Raw genomic sequence first — 10,901 nt, 5'->3', positions numbered from 1 at the left:
TATATATTTTTTTTTTTACTGTGATTTCTAAGTGCGGAAAGTGAATAATTTGCATTGCTCAAGAGAACTATTGCTCGGCGCGGTGGGGAGGCCACATCCAGCTGTTAGAGCTGTTGGGATTTGGAGCTCATGGCTGCAGTTCTCTTGTACGTAGACAAAAGCTTCTAAAAATCTGTCACATTCAAAAGTTACAAGCCATTTAACTTCCTAACAAAAAAATAAAAAATCGGAGTACAAGTCTGCGCAGAGCGATCTCTCGTCTGTATTCTCGCGTAGGGTGTTTTGTCAGAGAAAGAAACATAAAATACTGACATTCTGACAAAATCTACAACACAATAATCTGGTTCCACTTCATATTAAGTGGCCTTATAGGAATAGCTCACCCAAAAAAAATGAAAATCCTGTCATCATTTGCTCACCCTGGAGTAGTTCCAGATCTGTATGAGTTTCTTTGTTCTGCCGAGCACAAAGGAAGATATTTTGTACCTATATGTACAACGTTACATCTGTAATTAATTTCTGTATTTACGATAAACCATCCCTTACACCTTAAACCTATCCGTACCAACCAAACTTAACCCATATCCCACCTCAACAAGAGCCAAAGTGTTTTGCAATACGAGCCCAATGTAAATGGTACTTATTTATTTTTTAAATGTAAGTACATAGTAGTTAATGCAAACTAATATAACGTGGGACCAAAAATGTTTTAGACTGATCAGATATTGCTGAACTACCACCTTCGGTGACCAAATCCAGTCCACAAACACATAGTGGGACTTAAAAAAGTAATATATTTAAAATACATTTGTTTCGTACTAAGTATAGTTAAAATCTATTAACGTATTTAATGGCATTTTTGGACTTACTAATATAAAAAACTGCAATTCATGTTTATTTGGAGTAGGCGACTATTTTTTTATATCAAACCTAAAATGTGTTTTAATGTCACTACTGAAAAGGATCGTATGATTCTCGGCGGTTTGTACATAATTTACGAGGTGGCTAATTCGTACAAATTCGTATGACCTCACTCATACAAATCGATACGGTTTTTGCTAAAACAGACATAAAGGCCAGTTCAATATAATGTGAGTTGTGAAATATAGGTCAAATTACAGATATTTTTGATATAAGCAGTTTTGTGCTTTTATTTATACAATATAAATGTGTTAAATTGTTAAATGCTATAATTATTAATACGTAAAAAAAAGGTAGATGGCAAAATGGCGCTTTCCAAAGTTTAAGTGAACTCCGACCCGCAAAATCACGTTACGTGAATGCCTTTTTTTTTTTACGCCATGACCTTTGTCCGGCAAAAATGGAGGAGGCGCTAATTTTTTTTGTTCGTTCATGTTATATGTTTAGTTTTAATAATTGTTATTGAAGCGATCATTTCCGCACCGAGTCTGTTTTAGCCGAATTGAAGTGATAGCCCATTAATATTGATATTTTGGCTTTTTGGCTAGGTTTAACACTAAGGAAAGTGCACTTTTGCTTGCTCGACCAACTTAATATACAAATCTATAGTTGTATTAATTAAGTTTAAACGTGAAAATGTCAAGACTGTGTAACTATACCGTGATAAAAGAGGATAACGGTGCTGCTTCTGCACCTCTGCACGCCTTTTTTTTTAAACATATCTGTAAATATCTGCAATTCGACCTATATTTCATAACTCACTTTACGCATAAAGCACCTCTAAAACAGGGGGTGTAATTTTATGTAAACGTAATATTACAAATTACTTTTGCAAATACATTTTAATATACGTATGTATATGCACAGCCTCTTCTGGCATATTGTAATCAGTACACAATGAATGCTGTAGTACTGTATGCATACTTTATCACAAGTGCATTGCATACGTTACTAAACATGTTCTCACTTTATACAATACATAATATATAGTCGTCTATACTTACACTCTGTAATCTGTGCAATCTCTGACCCATAACTCCTACTGTTTTGTATCTGTTTATGGTTTATTATTTATAGTGTGTATTGTTAACAGTGCAATATTGCTTGATAAACTTGGCTTGTTTTAACTTAAATGCAAGAATACATAGGATTATACATGGGCCGTTTTGTGACAGTATGATACCATACAAACTAAAATATAAAATATGAAAATATAACACTTTATTATGACTGATATATAAACAATTTGCTTTTAACCCTAATATGCTATTAGTATGCATATATATGCATTAGTATTGAATGCTAACACCAGTAAAACAAAATTAAAAATAATATATAAACTCTTTTATATAAATAGTGTGTGTGTTAGATAATTATTCTGAAGGATAGATAAAAACACCTGCATTGAGTGAACCCGGGACAAAGCATCTTTGAACATTTAAATCATTTAATGTTTTAAAGCAAATACAGTTTACTTCACTGGGTCAACACATGTGAACAATATATATATTTTTCATATCATTACCGACCTCAGCAGACATACATTCACACGGCTGCATGAAGACAAGATCTTTCTTTATGTTTTTTTTTTTGTTTGTTTGTTTGTTTGTTTTGTTGCAGTTATGTACAAAGTCATTGTAACGCATCAACCCCACGTCTCTATACAGAATCCATTAACATATCAAAACCTATCTACCCAAGTCCATGTCGAAGTAGATTTATGGCAATAAGCTATACATCTCCAGTCATCTGAGCTGTCTAATTGGTTTTCTAGTTCAGCTTGCAGTCAATGTCCAGACTTGAAACTCCTCCATTTCTGTTCCCCTAGCATACAGTAAACCCGACTACGGTTTCCAAGGTACATACATTATTTACAGTGGAATGTCAGGCTTTGAAGTGGGCAGTTAGAAAGACATGAGACTCTGGAATGAAGGAAAAACAAAACTTTATCTAAAAATGAGAAACGTATAAAAGTAGGAAGGAGAAAAAAAACAAAACTGTCTTTTGTCTGTAGAGCAATATTCATGATAAAAACAAAAAATATTAGACGACGTATTATTTTCTTAGTACGCTCATGCGCTTACGCAGGCTATTTAATGTTGCTAAAAGCATCGACATCAACTGATCCAGCAGACAGACTACTGTATAAAAAGAAAGAAGCTGATGTGGGTCATGAAAATTAATTACAGTCAATTGAATTGTCTCATTTGACATTTAAAGCCATAATAGCCATTTGGTAAATGGGTAACTTGTGCTTAGCTTGAGAAAACATACAAAAAGAAACCCTTAATTAACAAATCCGGGGGTCAGTGAAAAGAAGGAAAGACAAAGAAATGAAAGAGATACAAAATTACATATAAAATTAACTACCAATTAAAGTTCTGGAACAAAACCTTGTGCTTTAGCTAAAGTGATGTCAGTCTCTTTAATCGCAGCCATGGTTATGTAGCAGGTTTCCGGTTGTGAGCTGGTTAACAAAGTGCCGACGGACCAGCAACGGATTGCTTTTGTATTTTGCCATCATGTGAAGCAGAGAGAGGATATGCGTATTCGCGAGGGTTTAAAAAAACCTGGTAAAAATACAGCTTTTTAATACTCGGAGTCCGGGTGACGCGCTTTCCACCGCAACTTGTGTAGTTTCATGTGTTTATCATGCGTGTGTTGTAAAAATGTACAGCGAGGGTGGACAGTAACTTGAAAAAAAAAGAAAAAAAAAAAAAAGAAAAATCAATATGTACAGGATTTTAAAAAAGTAAAACCTTACATCTCACATGTCATAGGCACTGCAATTTGTATAACTTTGCACATTGACTTTACTAAGCTAAAATACAAGGTTTGCTAAGCAACAGATGTACAGTTATTCATTGCGTGGTCCGTTTTAGGTCTAATCAGGATGTGCGCGAAATCCACCGTCAAGGTTTTTATCCGTTTGTAGCTTAGGTGTACACATTTTACGTCGTTCCTCGCGAGGAATCTGCCGCTGCGAGTTCTTGTTTATTATGTGGGTTGTTTTAATAATAGCTTCGTTTGCCAGCTTTAATGCACGCTATCATTTTTAAGTCCCTTCTGCGGATTTTCTAATGCAAAAATGCCACCAGATTCCATGAGGGCCCGCTCATGGGTGAGCAACCTATAAAGAAAGTGGCGTTCGTCTGGAGTTTCCCCGTGTTTTCAAGTCCTCCTAGATTGTCTATGTGATTCAGCATCCTAATCTCTCGTCTTGTAAAGAGCCTTGTTTAAGGCAGGCAAGGGAATTAAATATTTCATAGACAAGCCATGATGAATTCTGCTAAAGCATTTTTTGAGTCTAGAAAGAGATAGGGATACAAGTTAGGGAGATTATTTGTCTCTGGAAGTGAAATCATTTAGTGGAAAACTGCCCACCCTTTCGCAAACACCGAACCCTGATGTAAAATGCGTGATAAAGTCCGAACCAAAGAAAGCGATTTAAAAAGACACGCATGCATTAAAAACAAGGTCTTAAAAGCTTTTACATTTTGCGGTCGAACAGGTGCGTCAGGATTTTGACGAATTTCTGTTTTATTTATTTAAATACATACTAATTTGTAGCTAACGGATCTGCTCCTTATAGAGGATCAGGAAGGATTTGGAGGGGAATCCAGGCTTTGCCGCAGATCCCGTGGTTTCAGGGATCCAGCAGTACATAACAGGCCTGTCTGTGATGCCCAGTTGGTGCCATGTTTACCTCTGATTTCACTTTGGCTACAGACTTTTCCGTAATTTCATTTCTGTGCTTTTACCGTTACCTACTTTTGGAAAAACTACTTTCATCAAAAGGCTCTATACGGCGGTTGGCACAAGCGCTACACGCCGGTGCCGTAATTAAACATTACCGTTGAACCTGTTCATATTTACAAGATCTTGAAAACATTTTGACCACTCCACATCACCAACTCTAAATAACAAACACCCTGTCTTTATAACAACACCACATTATACAGGATTATCCTTTTGCGACATCAGAGGAAATGGATTTTGGAAAGCATCGCTATGATAACACTACACGTGATGGCACATCCGAAGTGGATCTGTGGATGGAGACTGACTAAGACTGGCATGGAGAATGAGGTGGGCGCAGTATATCTGTCTAGGCCCCGTTCTGCATGCTGCAGTGTGCCTATGACTAACGCTGCAGATGTGTTCCTCAGCTCTCAGGGTAGCTGGGTCTTAAAATAAATACTGTTTTTGGAGAGCAGTCAGAACCCACATGCTTTTTTGTTCCATTGGATTGGACGCTTCCAGGCCATGCCACATTTTTCGGACCCCTGGATCTACATTCAGAGACGTTGGGAGCGGCATTTGTACCAAGAACCACAGGATTGCGATGTTTCCATTAAACACAATAGTGCTAATGCAACCTTTAACCTCGTAATGACACATGTAGAGGCGGGAATAATTATTCTACTATTTAGTTCCACATTTTCTGGTAACCAACACTCCATATAAAAAAAACAAGACTATATAAAAATTAACAAAACCTATGATTAACGTAAAAGTAATGGTGATATGCTAATGAGATAAAAAAAACCGAGACAAACAAACAATAAAAAAATAATCATACATCCAGTGTAAGACTTTCACAACATGATCAGCAATATACCCCTTTCCAAAACAGTTACAGTCTCTTTTTATACATTTAATACATTTATAACAACAAAATGAGACAAAAAGGATAATACACTGTAATATTTTCAAGCGACCTGCCTGTCCAGCCTTACTGGATGTTGATTGGCATCAGTCTGTGAGAAAACCTCTTGCTGTTGTAGCAGGTTCATCTAAAAGCGTGTGGATGTGTAATGATGTTGACGTTTTGATGCTGCGAGCTATTTTTCTACAGCTGTTTATTTCGATGGGCTCTGATGGGGGCGGAGGTTACTGGGTCAGGGGTGGGATGTGCAGATAGGGATAAACACATGGAGGAAGGGTTCTAGTGATGGAGGTGGATGGGTGTGGTCGGATGCGGGAGAGGGCAAAAAGGTTGTTGATCTTTTTTTTTTTTCCTCGACGTTGCATGCCACTCTACACATACCACTCTTTCTTTGAAATAACAGAGCCGTCGGTTTGGGAAACCATGTCGTCGGCGATTTCGGGCTCGGGGTCGTACTGGAAGGCGAGAGTCCGTTCGTCGTACTCGCGACTTTCGCCTTCATCCACGGTGAAATAGGGTCTCTTCAGATCCTCAGAGTTGCCGTCAAAATCCCGATCGCCACCCTCGAAACCGCCGGGCCCGCTAATTTGTGCCGGCTTCTTTTCATCGTCCGAGTCGTCGGGGTACTGCAGGTTCTTGGGCATCGGAGGATGAGTGGGCATGCCGCCGGCCTTGCTGTATCCGTTCCCGAACACGTGCTTTTTGGTGCTGTAGTCGCCCTTAAAGGTGCGCTGACGACGACGCAGGAAGAAGACGACCAGCGCGATGGCGGCCACCAGCAGGGCCACCCCGCCGACCGCGCCGCCGATGGCAGCACCGGAACTATGCTCCTCCAGTGGGATCTCACGGCCATCAAAAGGCGGGGAGTTAGGGAATTCTGGGTAGGAAAACACAGATGGAAGGGGAGAGTGTGTCAGTGCTCTGGTGGGAAGGAGGTGCATTTGTGCAGGTGCTCATTTTTGATGAGGAAAGGAACATAGGGGAGGAGAAACAAAAGGGAAGAAAGGAAGGAGCCCCCGCCCTATACCCACAACCACCCACCCACCCACTCCCACAAAACCAATCCATTATGACAGCTTGACACAGAGAAGCAAGAGCTGAATGTTTAGACTCATCATGCGTTTTATGTAAGGAGCACAAGAACAAGAGGTCAAACCATTTTAGAAGCAAAGAAAAGTCTTGAAATTTAGGGCGCCTGTACACTAGAGCAAGGGCGTGATGTTTTCATTTGGTATGCATTGAGACCAGTTTCTATTACCCATCTAACATACTGTTTTCTGCATATTAGTTGTACCACATTGCTTTAGTTTTGTGTACAAAGTTACATAAGGACAGAATTTGAAGATTTAACCAGACTCACCTAGTATTACAACCCATTCTTAAGGCACCAAGAACTGAAGCACATTCACTATTAAGGAACGCCTAGGCCAAGGGTTTTCTCTATCCTGCAGATTTCAGCTCCAACCCCAGTCGAACACACCCAGACCAGCTCATCAAGGTGTTCAGTGTTTCTTGATAATTACAGGAAGGTGTGTTAGAGCAGGGTTGGAACTGGAGTCTATAGGATGGCGACACTCCAGGAGCAAGGTTGGAGATCCCTGCCTTAGGCGTCACTATGTCAATGAACGTGGAACTCCATTGTGTTCAATTGCACTATATTTATAAATTAAATGATAAGAAATTCTTGAGTATTGACTTTTTCAATGGACTTCCTACTTCAATACTGCAGTTGAGGTATACCTTCAGCATCCTAATAGCGATGCTAAAGGCACTTAACCATGCTTTAGTTTTTGCCTCCTTGGAAATGAGAATGAGTTGAATGAGTGCGTTTCATTGGCGTTGCAGTAAATGTTAAAACTTTTGGTGCTTTACCTTCTGAAACTTTTGTGATATGTCCTTATGACTGACAACCCTTATCGAAATTAATTGATTCGAAGTATTGTCTCACGTAGAGCGAACTCTAGTGTGTAGGCGCCCTTGATCATTTAAGATACAGCACTTTAAACTGTCTGGAGGTAAAGCTTGCGTTAAAAGTAACAATAAGCACAGATACACTTATAACAATAGACCAGACAGCTCTGTAATTTCGAGCGACCTCAAAAATTATTATTCAATATAAGTACAGGTGGCTTGCATTTGAAACGCTTAACCCTGTTGGCTTTTATGGAATACATTTTTCATAGAGCACTCTTTTATTCTCTTAAACCATTCATGCAATACATTTATTTCTTTTAACTCAATGAATTAAAGAACAGATAATGAACCCTAATGCTGCAGGTGAAAGGCAAAGCGAGCACTACCGCTTTCAAAAGTTCATTAAGTCTTTCTAATGAGTAATGTGGTTTTTACAAACATGCTGTAACACGAATCCCCTGCAAGACAACTGTACATGGTTACAGCTGACACACTGCTCGTGGTTTTGTTTTCAAAGCACACAAAAGACATGCATCCAACAGAAAGCGAGTGATACAGCATGTAATGAGCCCATGCAAAAGCCAGTAAACCATTTCTTAAAAGTACCCACAGCACTGAGATTTGAAAACAGCAATTAGAGTTGAAGAAGTAATTCACACACGCTCACACACATACACAAAAGCAAGACATGCAACTTTTTTTTCAGCATTGGATCATTCACAATTGTTGGATTAACAGCTTACACGCGGTTTCTAAAGGCTTTTCTTTGTGCGGCACTCCTTGTAAACACATCCAAACCCCTCCAAGCGCTACAACAGGTCAGTGCAAAAATCTGCCAACACTCAAATATAAAACATAACCAAGGGATTCTCTAAAATTAGGCACAAAGAGACAAAACAATGAGCTATGTGTCTTCTCCAGTGCATTTTACTGGTCGTTATGTCCAAAATCCCAATCCAAATCAGAAATGTCTGATTGGATCCGACTGTCAAGATGCAAGAAACAAAGACTTCCGACGACATCTTCTTCAAACCACATACAAATGTGTCTTTCACACGCTGTGTTAAAGGAATAGTTCACCCAAAATTGAAAATTCTGTCATCATTTACTCACCCTGGAGTAGTTCCAAATCTGTATGCATTTCTTTGTTCTGCCGAGCACAAAGGAAGATATTTTGAAGAAAGTTTGCAACCAGGCTGTTTCGGGTCACAGATTTGGAACTACTTCGAGGGTGAGTAAATGATGACAGAATTTTCATTTTTGGGTGAACTATTCCTTCAACACAACAGTTGCGCATAGTTAGCAGCACTACACAACTTCTGACAACAACTAGGCAGTAGACACTAGACACTCGGCGCCATATTTCCAGTCTGAAGTCTATGCCATTTACATGTGCTAATAGAATATGCCGGTTAAAAAGGTCAGCGGCTGCATTGTGAAGGTTTCTGACTGCCTTATGCGACAGTGACTTATTGAATATAGGCAGTAATAAGGCGGTCAGGGTGAGCTGCATTTGACATATTCTAGCTCTTTAATGAGCTTCCATTCTAGACCTGGCAGAGCACCGTCTGGTACCCACCACACACGTAGTGATGGTCAGATATTTCTCATTGACACGCTCAGACAGCTTGTGAAGGATTACGGTCATAAAAAGCAAAAACCTCTAGGGGTTTAATCCATCTTGTCCTTTAATCTAAGAATATAAAGTTAAATGCTAATAGGGAAGGGAAAAGGCATAGCATACTTTCAGAGGATACAAAAAGTGCACAAATAAAAAAATAATAATAATTCTTCTAGCTACACAAGCTAACATTCGCTTATTGTTGCATTTCGAAATATGTGCAATTCATAATAACACGATGCATAAACAATAAATATTATTGGAGTATATTTTATAGAAAAATGCTATTTTAGTTTTTGTACTTAATGGAATTTAATGTGTTATTTGCAGTTATTTGTAGATAGATAGATAGATAGACAGATAGATAGATAGATAGATAGATAGATAGATAGATAGATAGATAGATAGATAGATAGATAGATAGATAGATAGAAAGAAAGATAGATAGATGAGTGCTGGTGTGAGCTTCACAAATTTATTTTTGCATTCCTTTTTTTTTTTACTTTTGTGCATAGCTTGACTATCCATCCATCTCTCAGGACACTGCTGTAAAATATATTTTTTTTTTATCTCAAGGTTTTTTTTCTGGTTAAAAAAATGTCTAACAATATAATGTGCTTTTAAACGATTTCATTTCCTTCTTTAACTCCATTAAACCATTATTTCAAATTCTCTAACACCTCTCATTAATGTTAATGGCAAATGTTAAGGCTAACAGGCTGCCATTTCTCATATTGGGGGGTCAAGGGAACAATCTGACTTCTGAAGTCTTTCACTCAATTTTAATTACTGTGACACTCCACGGCTAAAGCCATTCAACCACATGAACCCATTTATGTATACTCTACATCCCTCTGTCTGCTTCTCCTTCCACTGCTCTTTCTATTCTAGGTTTAGTCAGAGTGTGTCCACACTGTGGTTTGGCCGCCGGTAGTGCGACCACTCTCTCAGCTATCAGCTCTCAAGTATTAATCTGGCCTTTAATGGGATTAGACGAACTGGGGGCTTCATTATACTGAGAGAGAGAGAGAGAGAGAGAGAGAGAGAGAGAGAGAGAGAAATCCACAGGACTGGAAGAGTTGAAAGGACCAGTCTTCTTCCTCTAATTCGTTCCTCTTTCCTTCAGTGCACCTTTCTGTCAGTATCTCCTCAGCTCTCGCTCCATCACTCTAATTGGTAAACTCGTTTTGTGCCCCTCATTCTTTTCCTGCTGAAGGCGTGTGTTTATACTGCTACTATATTTATGACACACCATAACTAGCTGCAACCAGACAGAAGCATTAAAACTGCAAAATGACCCCCATGAAAAATTATAGCAGATTATTTCAAACTGGAGGCCCCTTATGAAGCCTATAAAAAATTGCCACCCAAGTGGGGCATGGCAGACTAAATCCTTATTGAAGTAAAATCTCAATAAAATGAAAACAAACGCATGTTAGACTGGTACGAACATGATGTTACACTAGTTTTATCATTCAGAACAGTGTCAGTATTTTGTTTTTGTACATTTTAGTATCATTAAGATTTGTAATTTTATGACATTTATTTTTATTTTTTGTTTTTGTGTAATTTTTTATGTTTATTGATTAAAAAAAACAATAAAAAAGCATTATTTAGTGACACTTTTCTAAGACCTTTAAGACAAAACAAGTGCTTTTATGATTTATTTTCCTACAAACTGTTTTGCTTTATTAGAGAATGCAGAGTCCCCATTCACTTCCATTGTATTTTTATTAATTTCTTTTATTATTATTATTATTATTATTCTTTCACTAT

At 38.3% G+C, this 10,901-nt stretch overlaps 1 protein-coding gene across 1 annotated transcript in view; it reads right to left on the bottom strand.

Annotated features, from left to right (window-relative positions):
• LOC122326530 (nectin-1-like) overlaps window positions 1–10,901 on the bottom strand; it is an 18,441-nt gene that overhangs the window by 3,068 nt on the left and 4,472 nt on the right. The window lies entirely within an intron of this gene.

The sequence above is a fragment of the Puntigrus tetrazona genome, chromosome 21 (genome assembly GCF_018831695.1).
Source record: "Puntigrus tetrazona isolate hp1 chromosome 21, ASM1883169v1, whole genome shotgun sequence".
NCBI lineage: Eukaryota > Metazoa > Chordata > Actinopteri > Cypriniformes > Cyprinidae > Puntigrus > Puntigrus tetrazona.
Note: the sequence above shows the minus strand (reverse complement) of the source record. Positions and strands in the feature narration are given on the sequence as shown.